This window comes from Pseudonaja textilis, chromosome 3 (assembly GCF_049901715.1).
Source record: "Pseudonaja textilis isolate UNSWEBS1 chromosome 3, rPseTex1.2, whole genome shotgun sequence".
Classification (NCBI taxonomy): Eukaryota; Metazoa; Chordata; class Lepidosauria; order Squamata; family Elapidae; genus Pseudonaja; species Pseudonaja textilis.
Window position 1 is genome coordinate 197488357 of NC_141992.1, and position 17906 is coordinate 197506262.

A 17906-nucleotide genomic window follows, 5' to 3' on the forward strand; every position below is an offset into this window, starting at 1 on the left:
AAAGGGGTATTTGTTTTTCTCAGACTTTTGCACCTCATCAAGGCTATTCTTTTATTTCTATCCTCTATATAGCCTACAGAGATCATTCGCTTCCATTTCAGACTCTCAAAACGCAGCCCAAGGAACAGCAGAGAACGAATCTTTCCCGGAAAAAAAATAAAAATAATAAATCCCAAGACCCATTTCAGTAGAATTGCTGGTGCAGAAGAGCAAATGGCACTTTGATCTTTCATAAGAGATCATTTTTAAAACAGGGTGGTTAAAAAAAGAAGAAGAAGTTGGAACAGGATGCGATCAGACCTTTGGGCTGTTTGCTGATTTCTTCAAAGATTATTTATCCTCGTTGCTTATAAAAGTGGTGCAGGAGGCCCATCCGCCTCTTAAAAACCAAATGTTTTTTTGTTGAGAAACTTTTGAAATTAGGTGTCCTTGGTGCTCTTTGAGCTTGGTGGCTTTCTTGTAGATGTTTCATGACCCAACTGGGGAACATCATCAGGGCTAGAAGGGAGTGGAGTTTGCAGAGAGGAGGAGGAGGAGGAGGAGGAGGAGGAAGAGGAGGAGGAGGGGAAAGAGGAGGTCCTTGGTGTTTTCTCAGATTGGCTGTTTCCTTGCAGATATTTCATTACCCAACTAGATAACTTCAGCAGTGCTAGAAGGGAGGGGTTTTGGGGAGGAAGGAGAAGGAGAAGAAGTATGGGGGTCCTTGGTACACCCTAATCTTGGTTATTTTCTTGCAGATATTTGATTAGCAACCAACAGGTGAAACTCAAACAATTAGAATATTGTGCAAAAGTTCATTTATTTCAGTAATGCAACTTAAAAGGTGAAACTAATATATGAGATAGACTCATTGCATGCAAAGCAAGATAGTTCAAGCCGTGATGTGTCATAATTGTGATGATGATGGCTTACAGCTCATGAAAACCCGAAATCCACAATCTCGGAAAATTAGAATATTGCATGCAATCAGTAAAATAATGATTGTATATAGAACAATAACGGACCTCTGAAAAGTAGAAGCATGCATATGTACTCAGTACTTGGTTTGGGCACCTTTTTCAGCAATTACTGCCTCAATGTGGCGTGGCATGGAAGCTATCAGCCTGTGGCACTGCTGAGGTGCTATGGAAGACCAGGATGCTTCAATAGAGGCCTTGTAGATCTTCAGCTCTTCTGCATTGTTCGGTCTCATGTCTCTCATCTTTCTCTTGACAATGCCCCATAGATTCTCTATGGGGTTCAGGTCAGGTGAGTTAGCTGGCCAATCAAGCACAGTAATCCCATGGTTATTGAACCAGGTTTTGGTGCTTTTGGCAGTATGGGCAGGTGGCAAATCCTGCTGGAAAATGAAGTCAGCATCCCCGTAAAGCTCGTCTGCAGAAGGAAGCATGAAGTACTCCAAAATCTCCTGGTAGAGAGCTGCGTTGACCCTGGACTTAATGAAGCAGAGTGGACCAACACCAGCAGATGACATGGCTCCCCAAATCAACACAGACTGTGGAAACTTCACACTGGATTTCAAGCATCTTGCAGTGTGTGCCTCTCCATTCTTCCTCCAGACTCTGGGTCCTTGGTTTCCAAATGAGATGCAAAAGTTGCTCTCATCAGAAAAGAGAACTTTGGACCACTGAGGAACAGACCAGGTCTGTTTTTCTTTAGCCCAGGTAAGACACTTCTGATGTTTGTTGTTCAGGAGTGGCTTGACAAGAGGAATACGACATTTGAAGCTCATGTCTGGGATCCGTCTGTGTGCGGTGGCTCTTGATGCACTGACTCCAACCTCAGTCTAGTCCTTGTGAAAGTCCCCAACACTTTTGAATGGCCTTTTCCTGACAATCCTCTCCAGGCTGCGATCATCCCTGCTGCTTGTGCACCTTTTTCTTCCACACTTTTCCCTTTCACATAACTTTCTATTAATGTGCTTTGATGCAGCACTTTGGGAACATCCAACTTCTTTTGCAATTCCCTTTTGAGGCTTTCCCTCCTTATGGAGGGTGTCAGTGGTGGTTTTCTGCACAACTGTCAGGTCAGCAGTCTTTCCCATGATTGTGATTCCTACTGAACCAGACTGAGACCATTTAAAGGATCAGGAACCCTTTGCAGGTGTTGTGGCTTCATTAGCTGATTAGAGTGGGACACTGAGCCTAGAATATTGAACCTTTTCACAATATTCTAATTTTCTGAGATTGTGGAGTTGGGGTTTTCATGAGCTTTAAGCCATCATCATCACAATTATGACACATCACGGCTTAAACTATCTTGCTCTGCATGTAATGAGTCTATCTCATATATTAGGTTCACCTTTTAAGTTGCATAACTGAAATAAATGAACTTTTGCATGATAGACTAATTTTTCAAGTTTCACCTGTAGCTTACATCATTAGTGGTAGAAGGGAGGAGGATTTGTGGAATGGAGGGAGGTGATGGGTGGTGGTGGTGGTGGTGGTGGTGGTGGAGGAGGAGGAGGAGGAGGAGGAGGAAGGTGTGACCCTTGGTGTTCTCTGAGCTTGGTTATTTTCTTGCAGACATTTCATTACTAACGTGGGTAACATCATTAGTGCTAAAAGGGAGCAGGATTTGCTCTCTGCAAGTAAGTTACTGGTAGATTTTTAAAAAGCAACCTCCCCCACTTCCTTCTAGCACTGATGATGTTACCTAGTTGGGTCATGAAATGTCTGCAAGAAAACTACCAAAGTCAGAGAGCATCAAGGACCCCACAGGCCTCTTCTTTCTCCTCCTCTTCTCCATCAACCTGCCTTATAGCACTGAGGATATTACCTAGCTGGGTCATGAAAACATCTGCAACAAAACCACCAAGCTCAGAGAGCACCAAGCGCTCTCCATTTCAGCCTTGAGCTACAAATATTCTTATTTGTTTGTTTGTTTGTTTGTTTATTTAATTTTGTCAAGAGATTATAAGATAATAGGTATAAGTATAAACATAGTTATGAACACATGAAATGGATGCATATAAGAAAAATAAAAATAAACAATAGGACGGTAGGCATGTTGGTGCGCTTTGGCACGCCCCCTACAGACCTCTGAGGAAAGGGGTGAGGTCAATAGTAGACAGTCTAACATTAAAGTTTTTGGAGTTTGGGGAAGAAACCACAGAGTCAGGTAGAGTATTCCAGACATTGACCACTCTGTTGCTGAAGTCATATTTCCTGCAATCAAGTTTGGTGCGGTTTACCTTGAGTTTGTATCTATTGTGTGCTCTTGTGTTGTTATGGTTGAAGCTGAAGTATTCATTGACAGGTAGGACATTGCAATGCATGATTTTATATACTGTACTTAGATCGGACTGAAGGTGGTGTAGTTCTAGGGTTTCTAGGTCTAGAATTTCAAGTTTGGTGGCATAAGGTATTCTGCAATGAGCAGAGGAGTGGAGAACTCTTCTTGTGAAATATTTCTGGACTTTCTCAATTGTGCTAATATCAGATACGTAATGTGGGTTCCAGACTGATGAGCTGTATTCGAGTATTGGTCTAGCAAGTGTTTTGTATGCTCTAGTTAGTAGTGTGATATTACCAGAGAAAAAGCTACGTAAGATTAGGTTAACAACTCTTAATGCCTTTTTGGCTATGTAGTTGCAGTGAGCACTAGCACTTAGATCATTAGAGGTGAGTATTCCAAGGTCCTTTACAGAGCTTGGATCATCAACAAGATCTTCACTATTCAGCTTTCATTTTATAATCTGATTTTTTTTTTTGCCAATATGTAAGAAAGAGCATTTATTTGTTGAGATTTGAAGTTGCCATTTGTTTGACCATTCTTATACATAGTCAAGGTCTTTTGGGAGGGTAGTAGTATTGTCTGTGGTATTGAACAGCTTTACATCATCAGCGAAGAGAACGCAGTTGCTCTTACTATGATCACAGAGGTCATTTATGTAGAGTATGAAGAGAGTTGGTCCTAGAACACTGCCTTGGGCGACGCCACTGTTGACAGGTACAGATTTTGATAGGACACTCCCAGTTTTGACCATTTGTTTTCTGTTTGACAGGAATTCTTCTATCCAGTTATGCAGGCGTCCTCTTGAAATGGTTGTGCTGGGACCTTCTATGGTAGATCTACTGAAAAGAGTTCAACCTTCCTGATGTTTTCAACCTTTTCTGTTCACAACTGAAGCAGCAACCCAGCTCTCTTGAGCCTTCCTGATGCGTACGGATGAATCTTTCTTCTGACTTCATTCCAAATTGGTTCAATCTGGTTGCCTTGTAATCTTGACTTTTAGATTTGAATCAGACACCAGCTAAGTCAGATTCTTCTAATCACCAATAAGTGGTTTCTCAGCAACTGTTTTCTGTCTTGGCAAGTTGACGTTCATTGCAATAGATTAAAACCAACAAACAAACAATCTACCCAGTAACTAAAGAACAAGTCTTCTTTTTTTTTGCAAGAGCTTAATGTACTATTCATTAATATAGAAACCCAGGTAATTGGTTCTGCCAAGGATTTCATATCATCTGGTAGATTATAGAGTTACTTTCTGAAATGATTTCTTTTAAGTTACCTGAGGCTCTTTATTTTTAGTATTTGCTTCATCTACTCATCTTCTGCCTGTCGGACATAGAAGAATCAAAACCACAAGTTAAATTCTAGCTAAGCTGATGTACATTGTTCACACCTAGACACAAGAATCTTGTCAACCAATTTTCAGCATTCAATTGGTGTTAGTTAAGAGTTAATGTATTTAATCTGCTTGTGGGAATGTATTGACTCCAGGCTGATTCCTCTCTTGACTTCACCAGCCTTTTCCTACTATATATATAGTACATTTATATATATATATATGTAGGTCTAGGTGTGTTTGGGTCTTTTCCCATGTAAGATTAAGAGTATCTTGGCGACGTTTCGGCGAGGTCCCACTCGCCATCCTCAGGCTGGTGCTTTCGGCTTCATGCCAGTGCAAGCAGTCACCAACATCCTCTGCTCCAGCAAGCCACCCAGAAGCAACCTACACAGAGAAGAAGAAAAAGCACTCACCAACCTGAGGAAAGACAGAAACATAGTCATTCTCCCAGCAGACAAAGGCAAACACCACAGTCGTAATGAACACATCGGACTACCACTCCAAACTATCCAACCTACTCTGAAACCCCGCTTACAAACCTCTGAATACTGACCCCACCACCTACCTAGAAAAAAACCACAAATCCAAAATAAAAGCATCTCCCATCAGTGAAGAGATCCAGCAGAGAATCATCCCCAGAGAAAAATCACCCAGATGCCCTAAGCTCTATGGCCTCCCCAAGATACACAAAGAAGGAATACCACTCAGACCCATAGTCAGCTCCATAGGCTCACCTCTACAGAATCTTGCCAAATTTCTCACCAAACAACTCCAGCCCTACACAGAATCCATCACCTCACACGTACAGTACTCCTTCCACTTCATAGAAACAATAAAGAAACAAAACCTACAACCCAGCGACCTACTCGTGAGCTTCGATGTCGTATCCCTCTTCACCCAAGTACCCATCAAAGAGGCCTTGACAGCCATTCAAAACAAATACAACCCCCACAAACACATCCTAGATCTGACCAACCACTGCCTAACCAACACATACTCATCCACAATGGACAAAGATACAAACAGATAGAAGGAGCACCCATGGGATCACCCCTCTTACCCGTCGTCACTAACCTATACATGGAACACTTTGAAACCAATGCTCTAGACAAATCAGAACATAAACCCAAACTCTGGCTCAGATATGTAGATGACACTTTTGTAATTTGGCCACACGGGAAAGAAAAACTGGATAACTTCTTCACACATCTTAACAACCTACACCCCAAAGTACAATTCACCATGGAAACACAAACCAACAACCAACTTCCCTTCCTGGACATCCTAATTTACAAAAAGCCCAATGGCTCCCTAGGACACACCATCTACCGGAAAAAAACACACACCAACCGCTACCTAAATGCACAATCCCATCACCACCCTGCACAGATCAACTCCGTAGCCAAGACCCTCATCTCCAGAACCAAATGCCTAGCCGACAAAGACCACCTGAGAACACAACTACACACCCTCACAAATGTATTAATTTCCAAGGGATTCCAAAGAAACACAATCACCAACTTAATCTGAAAAGAGATACCCCCAAAAAACCAAGACACAGAATAAGACAACGGTATCGCACTCCTCCCCTACATCAAAGATACCACAGACAAAATCAGCAAAAATTTCCACAAACACAATATCAGGACAGCCTTTGGCACTGACCAAAAAATAGCTAACATCCTAAGAAACCCCAAAGACAAGATCCAGCTAGAAAACCAAGGAGTTTATGAAATACCATGCAACAATAACATCTATATCTGTCTGTCTGTCTGTCTGTCTGTCTGTCTATCTATCTATCTATCTATCATCTATCTATCTATCTATCTATCTATCTATCTATCTATCTATCTATCTCTATCTCTATCTCTATCTCTCTCTATCTACCTACCTACCTACCTATCTATACCTATACCTATACCTATACCTATATCTATCTATCTATCTATCTATCTATCTATCTATCTATCTATCTATCTATCTATGGTATTCAGCTTTGTTCGGGTATTTTCCCACGTCATTATAGTTGTGCTTTTAAAGTTGTAGCAACGTTTTGGCAGAATCTCATCTGCCATCATTGCTACAACTTTAAAAGCACAACTGTAATGATGTGGGAAAATACCCGAACAAAGCTGAATACCATACATGTAAATACCCGCGAAAACTTAAGAAGATAGATGATAGATAGATAGATAGATAGATAGATAGATAGATAGATAGATAGATAGATAGATAGATATGCAGAGGAGTTTCTGTTTCAATTTCACAGCACCAAGCAGCTTTAATACAGAGCAGTTGAGCTAAGCCATGCCCAGGCTCCTTGCTGTCTTCTTCTTGCTCACATAGCAAATACTGCTTCACTTTCCAAACAGTTCTCCATTCTCTCACACACTGATAGGATGCTACCCAGATGAATACCAATGGATGCTGATAGACAGAGGCAGAATTTTTTTCTCTCCTTATTTTCCTCCCCCAAAACTAAGCCAAATCACATAGTTTCATAGCAAAGCACAAGGATGCTTAACTGTCAGCTTTGGGGAAGTAAATTAAGCTACACTGATGGCAAAATTCTAACAGCTGAAAATAACCAAAAACTAAACTAATGACAACAGGTAGAGCAATTGGTCTTAGAATTGAAAATGGATATACCAAAGGGTGGGAGAACTTTTTAGGATCAATCATCAACATTTACACATTCATCCTTCCTTCTTCTCATTCCCATCCCTCCCTCCCCTCTTCATTTCTTCCTTCTTTCCTTCCTTTTGTTCATCACTTACACCTCCCTCCTTCTTCTCATTCCCATCACCCCTTTCCTTTTTTCCTTCCTTCCTTCCTTCCTTCCTTCCTTCCTTCCTTCCTTCCTTCCTTCCTTCCTTCCTTCCTTCCAGCAATCATTTATACATCCCTCCTTTCTTCTCATTCCCCTCCCTCCCTTCCTTTTGTTCATCATTTACACCTATCTCTTTCTTCTTAGTCCCATCACTTCTTTCCTTTGTTCCTTCCTTCCATGCATCCATCAATCCATCAATCATTTACACATTGCTCCTTTCTTCTTATTCCCCACTTCCTTTTGTTCATCATTTATACCTATTTCTTTCTTTTCATTCCTTTCATTCTTCATTCCCTTCATTCTTCTTTCCTTTGTTCTTTCCTTCCATGCATCCACGCATCCATCAATCATTTAAATATCCCTCCTTTCTTCTCATTCCCATCCCTCCCTTCTATTAATCATTTACACCTCTTTCCTTCTTCTTATTCCCATTGCTTCTTTCCTTTGTACCTTCCATCCCTCCATCATTGACACTTCCCTCCTCCCTGCTTCTCATTCCCTTCCCTCCCTCCTCTCTCCCTCCATCTCCTGTTAATTATGATAATAGTCTAATAAATTCAGAATAGTGTTAAGGTAGGTCAGAGCAAACTTGGAACAAGCTCCTCGCAGAAAAATAGTTCATCAAAGACTCAACAAATTCAAAGAGATTATCCCCAATAGGTTAGCCTTCCAATCACCTTATGATTCTTTGATTCTCCAATCTATACAAACTCACTCCGTGGCAGAACACCCTGACTACAATTTTAAAGACCTTCTGCTTAATCATTTTCAGGCAAAACAAATTAGCACAATTCTCTTGACAGAGAACTCAAAGGAATGATGACATTATCTAAATCAAGCTTAATAATGGAAAACAAAAATACATTAGCTTCTGTTAACACAAATACCGCAATAGGCTGAGGGCACATTTCCTATTTTTTTTTTTTTTGAAAACAATTTTATTGATTTTTTAAAAACAAACAAAACATAAAAACATTAGCTCTCTTCCATACATATATATAAACCGTGTGTCGGTTGGTTCATCAGTTTTGTGCATTCATTTCGTAGTCTCAATTACAGTTACATTACATAGTAACTCATATTATCAATCCAAACTTTTATATCCTAGTATCACGATTAGAAAATCATTTGACTATAACTTTATTCATTCATACTTTATGAGATAACTATAATTTAGGGAGTTTATTCTATAACAAATCATATAATCAGACCAAATCTATCCTAAAAAAAACACTTTATAGATAACAAGGTATAGATAACAAGGAATATCTTTGCCTTTTCTTTTTCTTTGTTACTTGACATCGTATCCACATTTCCTATTTTTTTTATTCCCTGTGTTCCTGAAATATTCCTGGGGTGAGAATGAAAAAAAAACAGAAACATCAATTTCCTGCAAGCGAGATTAAATGTCCAGCAATGGCCCAAAAGATTTGAAAAGACAATACTGGGAGAATTTTGAAGGAAGACAATACATAGTCCTTGTGTCAACACTGAAGATGACCTGAATGAGGCCACTTTGAGGTTTCAGGATTGCCACAACTGGAGCTAAGAGAAAGGGAGGAGAGAGTAGCTGGGGTTTGTAGCCAAAACAAAATACTTTCTCTTGAGAACCTCTTTCAGCAGGTGCGTGGAAGGAGGGGACTGAGGTCACCTAGCAACTGGACTGTATCCTGATTGGACCGTGTGACTGATTGTTTTGAGAAAGTGAAAAACTTCTGCTTTTAATTAGGTGATTCCTTTTTGCACCCTTCTGACCAGCCAAGTCAATGGGGTAAGCCAGATTCACTTAACAACCGAGTTGCTGATTGGACACCTGCAGCAATTCACTGAACAACTGTGGCAAGAAAGCACGTAAAAATGGGGCAAAATTGGCTTCGCAGCTGTCTCACTTAGCAACAGATATTTTGGGCTCCACTGCGGTCGTAAGTCAAAGACTACCTGTATAGATACGTCGATGATAAGGTTTATCAAACTAGCTGATGGCTCATTTTGGTATCTGGTTTTGTTAGAACTAGATTTCCCAATTTTTATGGGACATCTAGTTATGCTTTTAAAAATTAGGACTCGTTTTTTCACCAGGGATGTTCACTTAGATATAAGTCAAAAGACTCAAGTTGGCAACTAACGGTACAATGGAAACAACAGCCAATTTTTGATGTGGTTCACACAGCTCACATACATAAAGAAACCTGTAGGGCTCCAAAACTCACCATGGTGGCCCTCATCTTTTTGGACCATACCTTGGAAACTATCCTGGTTCTCACATGATCGTAAACCATTTCTTGTAAAAAAAACAAAAAAGGCAATATCTCTAAATTTACACACCAGGCCTGGTTAATATGTTGTATTATAAGACAAAACAGGAGAAAAGAATTATACTTTGAAGAGTTAGGGCTAAAAGGAAACCAGGTTAAGTTTGAAGTTTGAATATGGTGGCTGAAAACCATAAAAACTGACGTCGGACATAGAACAACTCAAAGAAGTAGCGCAAGATCTGAAGATGTAGAGAGACCTGGCCCAAAGTCAGACTGAATACGTAACAACAACAACAGCAACATCATTGTCGTTATCATCATCATCCAAAAGTTGAATGAATATTATGGCTTTATTTCTCATCCAGGGGATGCAAGCATGCAGTGAACAGCGCAATGCCAACAATGGAATCCTAAAAAAGTCTACTCAACCCTTCTCTCCAGCTGAAGCTACAACCATTGAGATGTATTTTACTTTACAGCCATTGAGAGGTATCTTACAGTCCTTATTAGCATTGGTGATATTACCTAGTTAAAGTCTGCAAGAAAACCAACCAGCTCAGGGAGCACCAAGGACCCCTGAGATGCATTTATTGGATTACAATCATTTGGGCACTTCTGCTGTGGAACCATTATCCAACCCAGGGTTCTTCACTTCAATAACTTTAACGTGTGTGGAATTCTCAGAGTTTGAAGTCTACATGACTTAAAGTTGTTGAGATGGGATAACTGAAGTAAGAGTTTGAAAGGACCTTGGAGGTCTTCTAGTCCAACCCCCTGCTAAGGCAATGCACCCTATATCACTTCAGATGAATGGTTGTCCAATCTTTTCTTGAAAACCACCAGTGATAGAATAGAATAGAATAGAATAGAATAGAATAGAATAGAATAGAATAGAATAGAATAGAATAGAATAGAATAGAATAACAAGAGTTGGAAGGGACCTTGGAGGTCTTCTAGTCTGACGCCCTGCCTAAGCAGGAAAACCCACGCCACTTCAGACAAATGGTTACCCAACCTCTTTTTAAAAATTTCCAGTGTTGGAGCATTCACAACTTCTGGAGGCAAGCTGTTGATTAATTGTTCTCACTGTCAAGAAATTCCCCCTTAGTTCTAGGTTGCTTCTCTCCTTGATTAGTTTCCACCCATTCTTGTCCTACCCTCAGGTGCTTTGGAGAATAGCTTGAGTCCCTCTTCTTTGGGGCATCTCCTGAGATATTGGAAGACTGCTATCATGTCTCCCCTACTCCCTCTTTTCATTAAACCAGTTCCTGCAATCGTTCTTTATATGTTTTAGCCTCCAGTCCCCTAATCATCCTGGTTGCTCATCTCTGCACTCTTTCTAGAGTCTCAACATCTTTTTTTTAACATCGTGGCGACCAAAACTGAATGCAATATTCCAAGTGTGGCCTTACCAAGGCCTTTTAAAGTGGTATTAACACTTCACGTGATCTTGATTCTATCCCTCTATTTATGCAGCCTAGAACTGTGTTGGCTTTTTTGGCAGCTGCTGCACACAGCTGGCTCATATTTAAATGTTTGTCCACTAGGACTCCAAGATCTCTCTCACAGTTGCTAGGTACCATCTACTGTACCTGTGCATTTGATTTTTCTTGCCTAAATGTAGATCCTGACTTTTTTCACCATTGAAGTTCATTTTGTGAGATAGTGCCCAATGTTCATGTCTGTCAAGATGCCTCTGATGGAGCACCCAAAACATTTGAGGGCAAACCGTTCCACTGATTAATTGTTCTTAACTCTCAGGAAATTTCTCCTTTGTCCTAGGCTGGTTCTCTCCTTGATTAGTTTCCATCTGTTGCTTCTTTTTCTGCCTTCTGGTGCTTTGGAGAACAGGTTGACCACCTCTTCTTTGTGGAAGCCTCTTGAATATTGAAACATCTTAGATATTGTAAAAACGTTGGTTGAGCCCATAGTTGGCTATCTTCCACCTCCGGCTCTTTTCTTAGCTCTGGCCTTCTACCTCTGTTGGCTATGAGTGATTCATATTTTAGCATATAATTTTCTTCCTTTTGTTTGTCCCATATGACTCATGCATAGGCCAGCCTAGAGACACTTAATGCAACCATAGACTCTATCTATCTATCTATCTATCTATCTATCTATCTATCTATCTATCTTTTTATTTTATTTTATTTTATTTTATTTTATTTTATTTGTCAATTGCTTACAAGATAATCGGTATAAGTATATACATAGTTATGAATACATGAAATGGGTACATATAAGAAAAATAAAAGAAACAATAGGACAGGGACGGTAGGCACGTTGGTGCGCTTATGCACGCGCCCTATAGACCTCTTAGGAAAGGGGTGAGGTCAATAGTAGACAGTCTAAGATTAAAGTTTTGGGGGTTTGGGGAAGAAACCACAGAGTCAGGTAGAGGATTCCAGACGTTGACCACTCTGTTGCTGAAGTCGCATTTCCTGCAATCAAGTTTGGGGCGGTTAACCTTGAGTTTGTATCTATTGTTTGCTCTTGTATTGTTATGGTTGAAGCTGAAGAATTCATTGACAGGTAGGACATTGTAATGTATGATTTTATATACTATACTTAGATCGGACCGAAGGTGGTGTAGTTCTAGGTTTTCTAGGTCTGGAATTTCAAGTCTGGTGGCATAAGGTATTCTACAACGAGTAGAGGAGTGGAGAACTCTTCTTGTGAAATATTTCTGGACTTTCTTAACTGTGTTAATATCAGATATGTGATGTGGGTTCCAGACTGATGAGCTGTATTCGAGTATTGGCCTAGCAAATGTTTTGTATGCTGTAGTTAGTAGTGTAATATTACCAGAGAAAAAGTTACATAAGATTAGGTTAACAACTCTTAATGCCTTTTTGGCTGTGTAGTTACAGTGGGCTCTAGCACTTAGATCATTAGAGATGAGTATTCCAAGGTCCTTTACAGAGCTTGGATCATCAACAAGATCTTGACTATTCAGTTTGTATTTTATTTTCTGATTTTTTTTCCCGATATGTAAGACAGGACATTTATTTGTTGAGATTTGAAGTTGCCATTTGTTTGACCATTCTGATACATAGTCCAGATCTTTTTGAAGGGTAGCCGTATTGTCTGTGGTATTGAACAGCTTTACATTATCGGCGAAAAGAATGCAGTTGCTCTTAATATGATCACAGAGGTCATTTATGTAGAGTATGAAGAGAGTTGGTCCTAGAACACTGCCTTGGGGGACACCACCAATAAACCAATATCTCTAGATTTACATATCAGCCCTGGTTAACATGTACTCAGTCAAAACTAAGAAAGCAGTTATATTTGGAAGAATTACCAGTAAAAGGAAACCAGGCCCTCAAAGAACATGGTGGCTGGATTCCATCAAGTCTTTGTCCCATTGAGATATCTTAGGGTTTCCTTTGAAGAATACCTCTTGAATGAACATTACATATTTCCAGGATTTGGGCTCTTCTGAATTTGGAAGAAGGACAGGCAGGGACTATGGGCGGAGTCAAGAAAGGAATTAGCCTGGAGTCATTACATCTCAATGTAAAGACATAGATAATGTTCTGATCCAAACTTTGTTCCAAGGAAACAAACACAAAACAGAGGTAACAGCAAAACCTTTAAATTATTCTTTACGAATTCCGTTCCTTCACGGTTAAAAGGCTGTTTCAAACTAATTGACTCTGATAAGAATGAGCCTTGCTCAAGGTGGTGCAAGGCTGCCAAGAACACTCGATAAAGTTACTAAGAAATGTTTCAAACACAAAGAGTCTCCAAACACCAACCAAAATATTCCGAATGTCCACAAGGCTTGACTACAAAAGCTTCTTTGCTTCCTGCAAAGAACTCTGGTTTCTCAGCTGGCTTTTATCTCTTAATGAAGGGGCCATTACCCTGCAGCCTTACTCCCGAGTTACCCATGCTGCTGCAGCTGCTCTTTCCTTTGAGCAACCCTGCGCGCACCTGCACTGGGCACAGGCTCCTCGGGGACCTCTTCATCACTGCTGCCAGCCTCCACAATCTCCAAAGGCAGCATTCCACTCCCTGATAGTCCTGGCCCCATCCCTGTATCACACGCAGGCCCCTCATCTGAGTCCTTACTCTCTGAGACCCCAGCTGTCCGCACCTGCTGCCGGCGAACCACAACAGATACGTAAACAATAAGGTTATTCATCACCGGCTGATTTTGATGGCTCATTTTGGTATCCAGTTTTGTTAGAACTGCAATTCCAAATTTTTATGGGAAATTAGTTGTGCATTTAAAAATTTAGGACTGGATTTTCACCAGGGTTCCCCTTGCACCTATGTACTAGTCATTTCCAGCTCTAAGAGGTGGTGCTCATCTCTGTTAAAAAGCTGAAGATCCAGCACTGTCCAAAGACATCTCCGTGGTCATGTGGCCAGTATGGCTAAATACTGAAGGTGCACATAACACTGTTACCTTCCCAGCAAAGGGGTCCCTATTTTTCTACTTGCATTTTTACATGCTTTTGAACTGCTCGGTTGGCAGTAGCTGGGAGAAGTAGGATTAGAACTGCTGAACTGCTGACCTTTCTAATCAACAAGCTTAGCGTCTTAGCCAATGAGCCACTGAGCCCTTAGTCTTCACTTAGCTGTAGTCAAAAGACTCAAGTTGGCAATTAATGATACAATGGAAACTTCTTTTGTTTCTTCCTCCCATTCAAAGATGTCTGGTTGCAAGTAATAATTCCCTATTAGGTCAGATATCCAGGTCACCCAGATCTATTTTATTTACAATTGTTACTGTACAATCGATGTGACTGTATTTCTCTTAATATTGCTAAGTTTTGTTATATGGTTGTAAAATACATCACACCAGTTTTATAATATCTTGAATTTTTGCTGCAATTTTACTTGCTGTCTCAGATTTCATTCTGGGTTTGAGCTGATGTACGACTGTCATAAAATATCTATCTGTCTTCCGGCAAGTTCACCAACGAAGTATGACCTATCTTGAAACGACGGAGGAAGCTTCTCCATCACCATCTTATGGGATCATCTCCACAATAATTAACAACAGCCAAGGTGACCTTCCAGATGCTCTTCAATGTACCGCTACATGGCAGTGAAAAGAAAGAGCAAACCTTTATATAACTACCAATTCCAGTTTTTAGTCTGTGGCAGAAGCATCACAACCATTCTCATCACTTTCTCCTCTCTATTGTTCTTTCACATATTGTCAGGCTTCAAGAATCCCACCCCTGATAGGACCTAATGGCAAAGATTGCAACGACGACACTATTAAAGCCAACCTCTTTAACACATTCTTTGGCTCAGTATTTGTAAACAGCAATGGATCATGCCCAGTATTTCCTAGTCGAACCACAGACAACTACATATCGATTTTACAGAAGACATTGTTGAAAAAGCACTGCACAATCTAAAACCATCTCTATCTATTGGACCGGATGGAATATGTGCCTACTTCTTAAAAAATGCTATCCACTGCCATAGCAGAACCTCTAAGAATAATCTTTGAAAATTCTTTCAGGACCAGCTCCTTGCCTAACCTATGGTCACAAGCCACAGTCATCCCCATCTTCAAAAGAGGAGACCCCAGCCTAGTTGAAAATTACAGACCAATCTCTTTATGCTGCATCACCTGTAAAGTCATGGAATCAATTATTAACCAATCCATTATCCTCCACTTAGAGACAAACAACCTATTCTCCAATAAACAATTTGGTTTCAGGAAAAAACTATCCTGGAATCTGCAACTCTTAACACTGTAAAAACATATGGACTACACAACTCGATCAGGGCAAAGCAACAGACGCAATCTACATAGACTTCTGTAAAGCCTTTGATTCAGTGGTACATGACAAACTACTCCTAAAACTAAAATCTTACAATATCTCAGGACACCTGCATAACTGAACAGAAGCATTCCTATCAAACAGACAACAAATGGTCAAAATTGGAAGCATCCTATCAAATCCTGTACCTGTCAACAGTGGTGTCCCCCAAGGCAGTGTTCTAGGACCAACTCTCTTCATACTCTACATAAATGACCTCTGTGATTATATCAAGAGCAACTGTGATCTCTTCGCTGATGATGTAAAGCTATTCAACACCATAGACAATACTGCTACCCTTCAAAAAGACCTTGACTATGCATCAGAATGGTCAAACAAATGGCAACTTCAAATCTCAACAAATAAATGCTCTGTCTTACATATTGGCAAAAAAAATCAGAAAATAAAATACAGGCTGAATAGTCAATGATCCAAACTCTGGAGTACTCATCTCAAATGACCTAAGTGCTAGAGCCCACTGTAATTACATAGCCAAAAAGGCATTAAGAGATGTTAACTTAATCCTGCATAGCTTTTTCTCTGGCAATATCACACTACTAATTAGAGCATACAAAACATTTGCTAGACCAATACTCGAATACAGCTCATCAGTCTGGAACCCACATTACGTATCTGATATTAGCACAGCTGAGAAAGTCCAGAAATATTTCACAAGAAGAGTTCTCCACTCCTCTACTCGTTGCAGAATACCTTATGCCACCAGACTTGAAATTCTAGACCTAGAAAACCTAGAACTACGCCACCTTTGGTCCGATCTAAGTATAGTATATAAAATCATACATTGCAATGTCCTACCTGTCAATGAATACTTCAGCTTCAACCATAACAACACAAGAGCAAACAATAGATACAAACTCAAGGTTAATTGCACCAAACTTGATTGCAGGAAATATGACTTCAGCAACAGAGTGGTCAATGTCTGGAATACTCTTCCTGACTCTGTGGTTTCTTCCCCAAACCCCAAAAACTTTAACCTTAGACTGTCTACTATGGACCTCACCCCTTTCCTAAGAGGTCTGTAGGGGGTGTGCATAAGCGCACCAACTTACCCACTGTTCCTGTCCTATTGTTTCTTTTATATATATATATATTTATTTTTCTTATATGTATCCATGTATTCATAACTATGTTTTTACTTATACCTATTTTCTTGTAAGCAATTGACAAATAAAAATAAATAATAAATAAATAAATAAATCAAGAGCCACACATGGAGTTACTTAAACATAGCTTTCTTTATTGTTTGACCGATTGACAGAATCTTACCAGGCTAAAGCAGCTATAGATATACTCTGGGAAGAGCTAAGCAGAAAATGTTTTAATTGTCTTTCTGCAGACCAAATTTTCCAAACTCTGTTGCCTCTTTGCCCCCCTGGATGCAGCCCCTCCCTCCTGGGAATTCAATCTACACATATCTCTAGTAATGATTACGCAATAGTGGAAGTCAAGTTTAGATTTGGTGAGTTTAAGAACTTTTGCACTCCAACAGGGAGTTGACCTCCAAAGCACCCGAGGGCAAGGCAAGAAGTAAAGGATAGAAGATCATCAAGGAGAAGGATCCAGTCTAGAAACAAGAAGTTTCCTGACAATGGGAACAATTGATCAGTGGAAGGGCTTGCCTCCAAAAGTTGAGGATGTTCCATCACTGGAAATTGTCAAGAAGATATCGGCAGCCATTTGTCTAGAATGGTAAGTGGCCCCATGTTCCATCAAAGTTGGAGTAGAAGACCTTCCACTCTGTTATTCTACATTATTTGGATATCTCAAGCTATTTTTATGCATAAATCTGCCTTGGTTAGATTCTACTTTGAATGCTGCTTTTGATTCAAGAGAATTCAGGGAACACTGGAATCAGGAGAGAGAAGAGAAACTGTGTGTGTTTACCCTTGAGAAGAGACAAACGAGGAATAACCTCAGTAATGCTTTTCAGTTGCTTAAAGGGGTGTCACACAACAAGATCTAAACCGCTTCTTGACTGTCTGGCTCCTCAAGACACATACTAATAATGGCCTTGAGTGACAGAGAAAGAGATATCAGCAGAAGGAATAGGCAAAAAAAAGCATCTGAATGACCCAACAAAGTTGACCATAGACCAACGAGCTTAGAAAGTAGTAGGCTTCTGCTGGTGGATGTGTTGAAGGAGAGGGTGGACTTCTGCCTCTCAGCAAGCTGGCAGGAATAGCCAACATTCCAGAAGATAAGCTTAACCTATGGAAGGATCTTGGCAGACATGAATATCGGGCCCTATCTAACAAAATGAAATTCAATAGTGAGAAAAGTAAACTTCTAAATTTAGGTAAGAAAAAGCAAATGCACAAGTATAGAAGAGGTGGCACCCAAGTCAGTAGCAGTAACTGCAAGAAGGACCTTGGAGTGGACAGTCACTTAAACATGAGCCAACAGTGTGCGGCGGCAGCCAAAAAGGCCAATGT